The sequence below is a fragment of the Lathyrus oleraceus genome, chromosome 6, assembly GCF_024323335.1.
Source record: "Lathyrus oleraceus cultivar Zhongwan6 chromosome 6, CAAS_Psat_ZW6_1.0, whole genome shotgun sequence".
Lineage (NCBI taxonomy): Eukaryota > Viridiplantae > Streptophyta > Magnoliopsida > Fabales > Fabaceae > Lathyrus > Lathyrus oleraceus.
Genome location: NC_066584.1, coordinates 102233659 through 102241178, shown reverse-complemented (window position 1 = coordinate 102241178; position 7520 = coordinate 102233659). Strand labels below are relative to the sequence as shown.

Below are 7520 nucleotides of genomic sequence, written 5' to 3'. Positions count from 1 at the left end.
TGATTTCTTTCATATTCTACCTCTTTCTTTCTCTGTTATTGTATGGATCTAAATGTCATCTTTGGAGATTTATGATTTTTAAGGAGATCTATTTTTGAATTTAATATTTCTTTGAGGATTGGGTTAATATTTTAGAGGTTCCCAAGGTGTGTGGTGTTATGACTGGTATTGAAAATTATAGTGGAAAAGAAGAAGGTTATTCTCTCTATGTTAAACTTGGTAGTGTTATGTGGAAGCTTACAGATAAGGTAGAAGCTCTTCTCAATCTTTGGTCAGATCAACACTTAAGATACTGGTAGGATCTAGTAAAGATCGTTGAATAACTGATACTTAGGAGCAGGATTTTGGGGCTGAAAGATTTAAGAAGCAATTTTGTGTGACGATTTCACAAAGAGTTTAGTTCATAGACTGTGTACAAGTCAAAGATCCAAAAAGTGTTATTTACAGCTTTCTATAATTGCATGCCATTAGGATTTATTTTAGGAGCGGTTTTATTGTGAAGGTGTAGTTTTATTAGAACTGGTACTTCTATTTTGTCTTGTTGTATATTAAAATGAAAACTTTGATTGTAGAATCCACTTAGTGTAGTTGTTGTTAAATCACACATCTCGTGTAATTTGAAAATTATTCAATTCAATTACTAGTTTGTATATTTTGATGTAATTTGCATGTCAATCTTGCTTGTATTGTGAGCTACATAAGCCATTACACATCAATTCCAATCTTTAAGCATAATTTCTCAATTCGCTAAAAGTTGTTTCCGGTATGCAAAATCATTTTCGTTTAATAACTCTGATAAAAGTTTTTCAAACTATTTTCAATAAAAGTTTTAATTGGGGGGTCTATTAACTCCCCCTTTAGACCTTTTCATATTCATATTCTCACTCAATAATTTGCCTTAGAGTTGGTCTTTTGATCAAATCTAAGCGACTCAAAAGTTTGACAATATGGATGATGACAATCTGAAGGGAGCATATAATAGAACACCACTTTTTAAAGGAAAAAATTATGCTTATTTTAAGGAAAACATATTTGTAAACTTAATGTTAGTTGACAAGTATCTATGGGTAGCAAGTATCGACATGTCTTTTATTCCCAAAAACAAAATCGATAATTCTATTAAACTCACAAAAGATTGGACCGATAATGAAACAAAAAAGGCATTTATGATTTAAAGGTTAGAAATATACTTATCTCAGTGTTAAATGCTAAAGTATATTACTTTATCTCACATAATAATAGTGAAAAAACTATGTTGAATGCTCTTCAAGTCATTTACGAAGGAACGGGAGACGTTAAGGATTCTAAAATCAATAGGTTCACAAAAGAGTATGAACTTTTTTGTATGGAATCTGGTGAATCTTTGGAATCCATATATACTCATTTTCTCTATTTAATAAATTAGTTATACAACTTGGGAAAGTCCTTTTCTAACAAAGATTGCACTAACAAAATTTTAATATCTATATGCCTGTAATGACAACCAAAGGTTACATATATCAAAGAATCAAATGATCTTAGTAATGGTTATGTATCAAATCTATACTATTGTTTATTATTTTGTGTTCAAATGTCTAATGTTCACTTGAGAGTTTCTCCTACCACGCTAACGTGGTTAGCATGAGTTTTATCTTTACTCCAAATTCAGGGGACTTTAATTTTAAAAAGAGTAAGCTGGAAATAAAATATGTATTGAGTGGATTAGGTATGGTATATTAAGCTGCAATGTTCATTTGAGACCTTTTTCTACTATGGTGATGTGGTCAACACTAAGCATGAGTTTTATGCTTATTCCACAATTAGTGGAGTTTAATTCTAAAAAACTAAATTGGAAGCAATATATATATATATATATATATATATATATATATATATATATATATATATATATATATATATATATATATATATATATATATATATATATATATATATATGAACAATACATAGTTGAGAGCTTTGCATCTCTATCATTTTTCTTAATTGAGTTTTACATTCCTCAATAAATTTTCCACTAGTGTCTTTAGTCTGAAACACAATTCATACAAATCTATTATTTACTATATATGAATAGTATGTTCAACTTTTCAATTAGTTCTTCAAGGAAGAGACAAAATCAAATTAGCTAGAATATCGATTTGTAAAATTCAAACTCAAGGATAGGGTATATAAAAAATAGAGGGTAAAGATAGCACTCCACGAAGGGTATCTATAGAATAAATTAACTCATACAATAATTGTCACAGGAAAGATCCTTCAGATTCCAGTATGACATCACCAAACAATAACAATGTTTGCAAACAATCCAAGTAAAGGCTATGTCATAACTATCTTTGTAAACAAAAGTGCTGATAAACTATCCTTTCTAAAAAATTTATCAACCTAGTTAGATCATAAGTGGGAAAGCACGTCTCATTTTCCAGTTTCGCTAAACACGTGATAGAAATTTAAAGATATAATAGGAGAACAGTCAAACAAATAAATTGTCTATAACATTGACAGTGGACTTTTCATAGTCAAATAGTTGGATAAGTGGGAATGCCTCCTTCCCTAGCAAGGACCAAGGTTATTGAATTAAATTGAGAACGGTATGGAGTTTGGGATGGTAAACTTAGACAAGCAAATGTGTACTTAGAAAGGTTTACACCCTGGATTTAATCTATAGCTTTAAGCTTGATAAGATTTTGATCTAATAAATGGAATAAATGTTGAAATCACATTGGCACTTAGATGAGAAACTTAAGTTCAAAAATTCAATCCAATTGTAACTACAGAACATGAGATCTTTACATTCTCCTTGGCATGGGAAATCTCTTCACTTTGAAGAAGTACTATTGTTGATTGAAATACTTCATCAATCAAACAACCATTAGTGTAATTAGTTAAACGACTCATTTATTTTCTTTTGCCTCTTGTTCGTGTAAATACCTCAAAAGTCGGATATAATTTTATTCAACCGGTGGTATCACTACCAAGATTCTGAATCACACCTATAAATCATATGAAAGAAAGACTAGTATATATGAATTCTGCTACATATAATTTTTTGACCATTAATCCAACCGGATTTGATCAATTGCTTTCTGAATTTTCACAAATTTTTAGAAATTCAGTAAATTTATCTAATTATTTTTAACATGAGGAATATAGAATATGATTTCTTTTGATTCCTAAACTCTTTTGAATGAAGAAACAAACCTTATATTCATATCTAACTTAAGATGTTTTATAATGAATTAAGGACCACATACCATGATTAACATAGACATCATCATAGACCTTAGCATAAAATTCAGCATCCTAGTTGTCCATTTGATCATCCTGTGAAAAAAATGATAAAGCTAATAGTTTTAGGACATTAAACTGATAGAACTCAAAAGAACTAAGAAAAGACTTAATTGTATTACATTCAAATTGATGAAAATTGGCAATAAATAAACTCCAATATGCAAACAGTAGGAGAAACTTACAATGACATCAATTAATAAAAATAGAAAACACAGAGACCAGTTGCTGCCACTTTCATGAGGAAGAAACCTTTCTTCACTCTATCTTGCCTACCCACTTTGTCTTGCCAACCCCTTTTGACTAATTTTGTTAGCTCAATCTTGAGCTTGCAATTCAGCTGATGGGTTCCTCGTGAAATAAAAATTATAAACAAATAATCATTTATGAACCTAAACCATCAATGCAAATAAAAAGTAGTTGACATTGCAAGTTGAAAAACTCACTGCACATTCGAAAATAATTATCATAGCAAGTCGAAAAACACTGATCATTATCATTAGGAATGACAACATCAACAACGTTTGGACATGTGCGTGGCTCCGATGATTCTAACAAATTTGGGTTCGTTGAGTATAAATCAAAAGTGCTATTAACATATATGTTTATGATATCATATTCACCGATACAATTTCATTGGATATGAGGAATCAACTTTAACATAAAAAAGCTTGCATACCTTTCATTTACTTTACAAAGTTTAAAAGATAAGTTAAGTAACTACATGTTAGATTAATTATTTAATTAATCAAATATGAATTGACATAATCAATTATTGATTAATTATATTATGGTAAAATATAATAAATATTAATTATTGATAAATTATTTAATTGGAGTTTGTGCTTGAATGGACCGTAATGAATTGGACCATTCAGTTAAGCCAAGTGAGATGTCCATGCCCTCAGCCATTTAGTTATTTAAGCGTTGCTACGTTAAACGATTAACATACTATGAAAATCCTAAATGGAAATTAGGGTAGTAATTCTCTCATATTCACTCTTCTGATGGTCGTCTCTCAAATCTTACAAGATACATCGTTCTTATTATTGTTGATTATTCTTTAATATAAAGGTATGCTATAATTTGTGGTTGTCCGATTCTTTTAAATCTATCATGTATCATATACATTATATAGAAATGAGAAATGAAAATATATTTGTCCTTCACAAATAATAGGTCCTACCCTGCGACCTTATTCTAAGGGATCTGAAATTTTTAGGTTTTTAATTCATCCTGTTAATTCCTTAGGATTGACATTAATTCTGTAAAACAAATAATGTAATCATCTCTGTTGTTTTAATATGTTGGGTTGAAGAAGTTCAACATCTGGACCAACATGTCATGTACGATGTCACGACATCATGCCTGTGACATCGTACATGTGTAGAAAACTGAATTAATTAATTCAGTATTTATTCTGGGATTAGTAAGGATATTTGGTGAATATCCTAACTCCCATGTGGAGGTCTTGAAGACTCAATCAGAAGATATATAGGCTCAAAGTAAGGAGATATATATGGAGAGATTTTAGGATTGAAGACCTTGTTTGTAGCAGAATTTTTCTGCTGAAGTTGTAACAGCAAAGAACAAGTTTGCTGCGATTTCTGAAGGCCCAAATCCAGTTGGGTGATTAGGTTATAAATAGCTAATTGTAACCTAGTCCTTGTAAGCCTCTTAGAATTAAAATTTAGGGGTGTGTGTGAGGTAAACCTCCCAGTCTGTGGGAAGGTTACCATGTGTTTCTCAGTGGTAAAAGCTGAGAGTATTTGTAACTCAAAGCCTGTAGGCAAGAGTGATTTTGTTCTTGAATGAAGTTGTGAAGCAAGTTCAAGGTGTGGTAACATTACATTGTATTTGTAGTGATAGGAATGGAAACTGGAGGTTTCTATCTAGGAGTTCCTAGGTATAGATTGCATTGGGTAGGGATTAAGTGAAGAGTTGTAAACGGGTGAGTTTAACTCTGAATTAATACTGCTAATAGTGGATCTTCTTCCTGGCTTGGTAGCCCCCAGATGTAGGTCATGTTGGACTGAACTGGGTTAACAATTTCCTGTGTTTGTTTTCCTTCTGCATGTGTTTTTGTTACTGTCATAACTCAGCTGATATTCCAGTCAGCTTACCAAGATGATAACAGACCTAGTATATAACCTTCTGTTTGAATGTCAATCAGAATGTTGTAACATTCATAAGTGATAGTGTATACTGAACAATAAGCATGTTAGGTTCTGTTCAGTATTTATTTAAGTCTGTTCTCTTCCAGGATAACAGACCTGGCTGAAGGATCAGTGTGAAACTGTTAAACTGGATGGTTGGACAGTTGATACTGATGGTTGATACTAAAGTAGAGACTAGTTGGTCTTTTACAGTACTGCAAACTTAGCACAACATGGTTCCAGGAACATAACAGAATCAACATATGTTCTGACTGTCGAACTGAATGTTGTGACATTCATTCTCAACAGCATGTGCTAAAGTGTAGGATGATTGGTTTTTCTGTTTAGGTATTTTTCTCAGGCTATTCTTCAGGGATTCAACAGCTGAGCTAAAATCCAGGAAACCAACTGCTAACCTACAATTAATAAACCTAACAAATAACCTAGGTGTTAGCAATCTAATAAGTGGAAATTAGATTAAAGTGTTCAACCATTAATTCAGGAAATACAAGTAAGAGTCAAACACACAGGAACAATGTAACAGATGATGTCCAAAATCAACAGTATGACATCATGCTGATAACAGTGTAAGAAAACAACTGAAGTGAGTGCCAGGATTGATCTCTGTTGAGTCCTTCTCCCTGATGCACAGAATCAGGTGTTTATCCATTCTAGGGTGACATAGAATGAGATGTCATGACATCTGTGAACGTGTGCATATTAGTACAGTGGTTAATAACTATCTTGCTGTATTAGTTACAATGTTGGATCAGATGTCATGACTTGGAGTAGAACATCTGAATTCTGACTACACCAGAATTTCAATTGGTATCAGAGCAGGCATCCTATTCGGCTTCTGGATGAGATCCATGGGTGATACTTTCTGGTATCTTGCAAGGAGTTATGTTAGTACTGATGCTGGAACCTGTGAAAGGTTTTGTAATTTCCCTGAATGGTCCCTTGAAGTAGGTGGATGGACTGTTCATGACAGGAATGGTGTGTACCTGTCTCGGGAGGGTGGCAATTGGCCTGTGTGTGGGACAGTTGTGCCAGTATTGAATCACATTCAAACTTGGTATGGTCTTGGAGGCTGATCTGGTGAAGTGTGTGTTCATAGGTTGAGTTGTATTATGATTTCCGCTGCATAATACCTGGCAAAACTCAAACTCTGATGTTGTTTCCCCTCATGTGGATGAATGGCTGCTGTATTCAAGATCTCATCATAATCTACTAAAGATGTCAAAGATACTTGAGTCTCCTCAAGTCCACTCATCATGACGTTCTCACTTCAGGATGGTAAAAATCACTTAATCACTGATTCTTTTACTCACTTGAGTAGGGTGTATGAAGACCTTGAAGACCTTCAAGGAAGGTTTGTTCCAAGGAGGTGGAACTAATGTTCTATGCGATGTTAGAACATGTTGTTCAACAAGTATACAGCTACTGGTTGAAGAGCAGATGTTTTTAGGTATCAAACAAAAAGATACTTCTGTTTGGAACCTACTCCTGACCTGGAAGAGGAGACATCTGTGTGTGCTAAGTTGACAAGGGTAGGGTCAACTGTGTGTGTGCTCAAGAAGGTCACCTTTAGAAGTCTAATCTCTAGAAGTTGAGCTGGTTGAGATGTGACATTGTGCAATCTCCTGCTGTTTGGCATATTCCTGTTGATTGATCAGGGTTGGATAGCTGTTCCCTGAAGTACTATGTTGTGTTGGAAGACAAGTCCCCTGGATGTTAGTAGTCAATAATGGGATAACCTGATTGCTATACCATTTAAGAGGATTGGAACCATGAATCTTGTTATTCAAACACCACGTTTCAGAAGTGGCAGTTCTTTCGAGGAGGGAGAATATGAAGATTCAGATGTTAGTTGAGGTAGTATGCTCTAGCAATGCATATTTACCATTGACTGGTGCTGTTTTGTATCACTAGTACTTATGATCAGCTGGAGTCTGATTGGTGTGATTGGAGTATGTATAGGTATAACTCATAGAGTTAGTTGCCACTGGTAGGGATGGTGTATGTCAGGTTGAGACATTTGTATACAATGCATGGTTATTGGTGTGGAGTTTCCATGAT

General features: G+C 33.4%; 1 long non-coding RNA gene across 1 annotated transcript; it reads right to left on the bottom strand.

Moving 5' to 3' along the window:
• Positions 1–3050: 3050 nt before the first annotated feature.
• Positions 3051–3975, bottom strand: LOC127097770 (uncharacterized). Its single transcript, XR_007793161.1, has 3 exons — positions 3732–3975; positions 3471–3625; positions 3051–3321 (listed from the first exon to the last, which is right to left on the bottom strand). It is a non-coding gene; the product is annotated as an uncharacterized LOC127097770 (long non-coding RNA).
• Positions 3976–7520: the final 3545 nt, after the last annotated feature.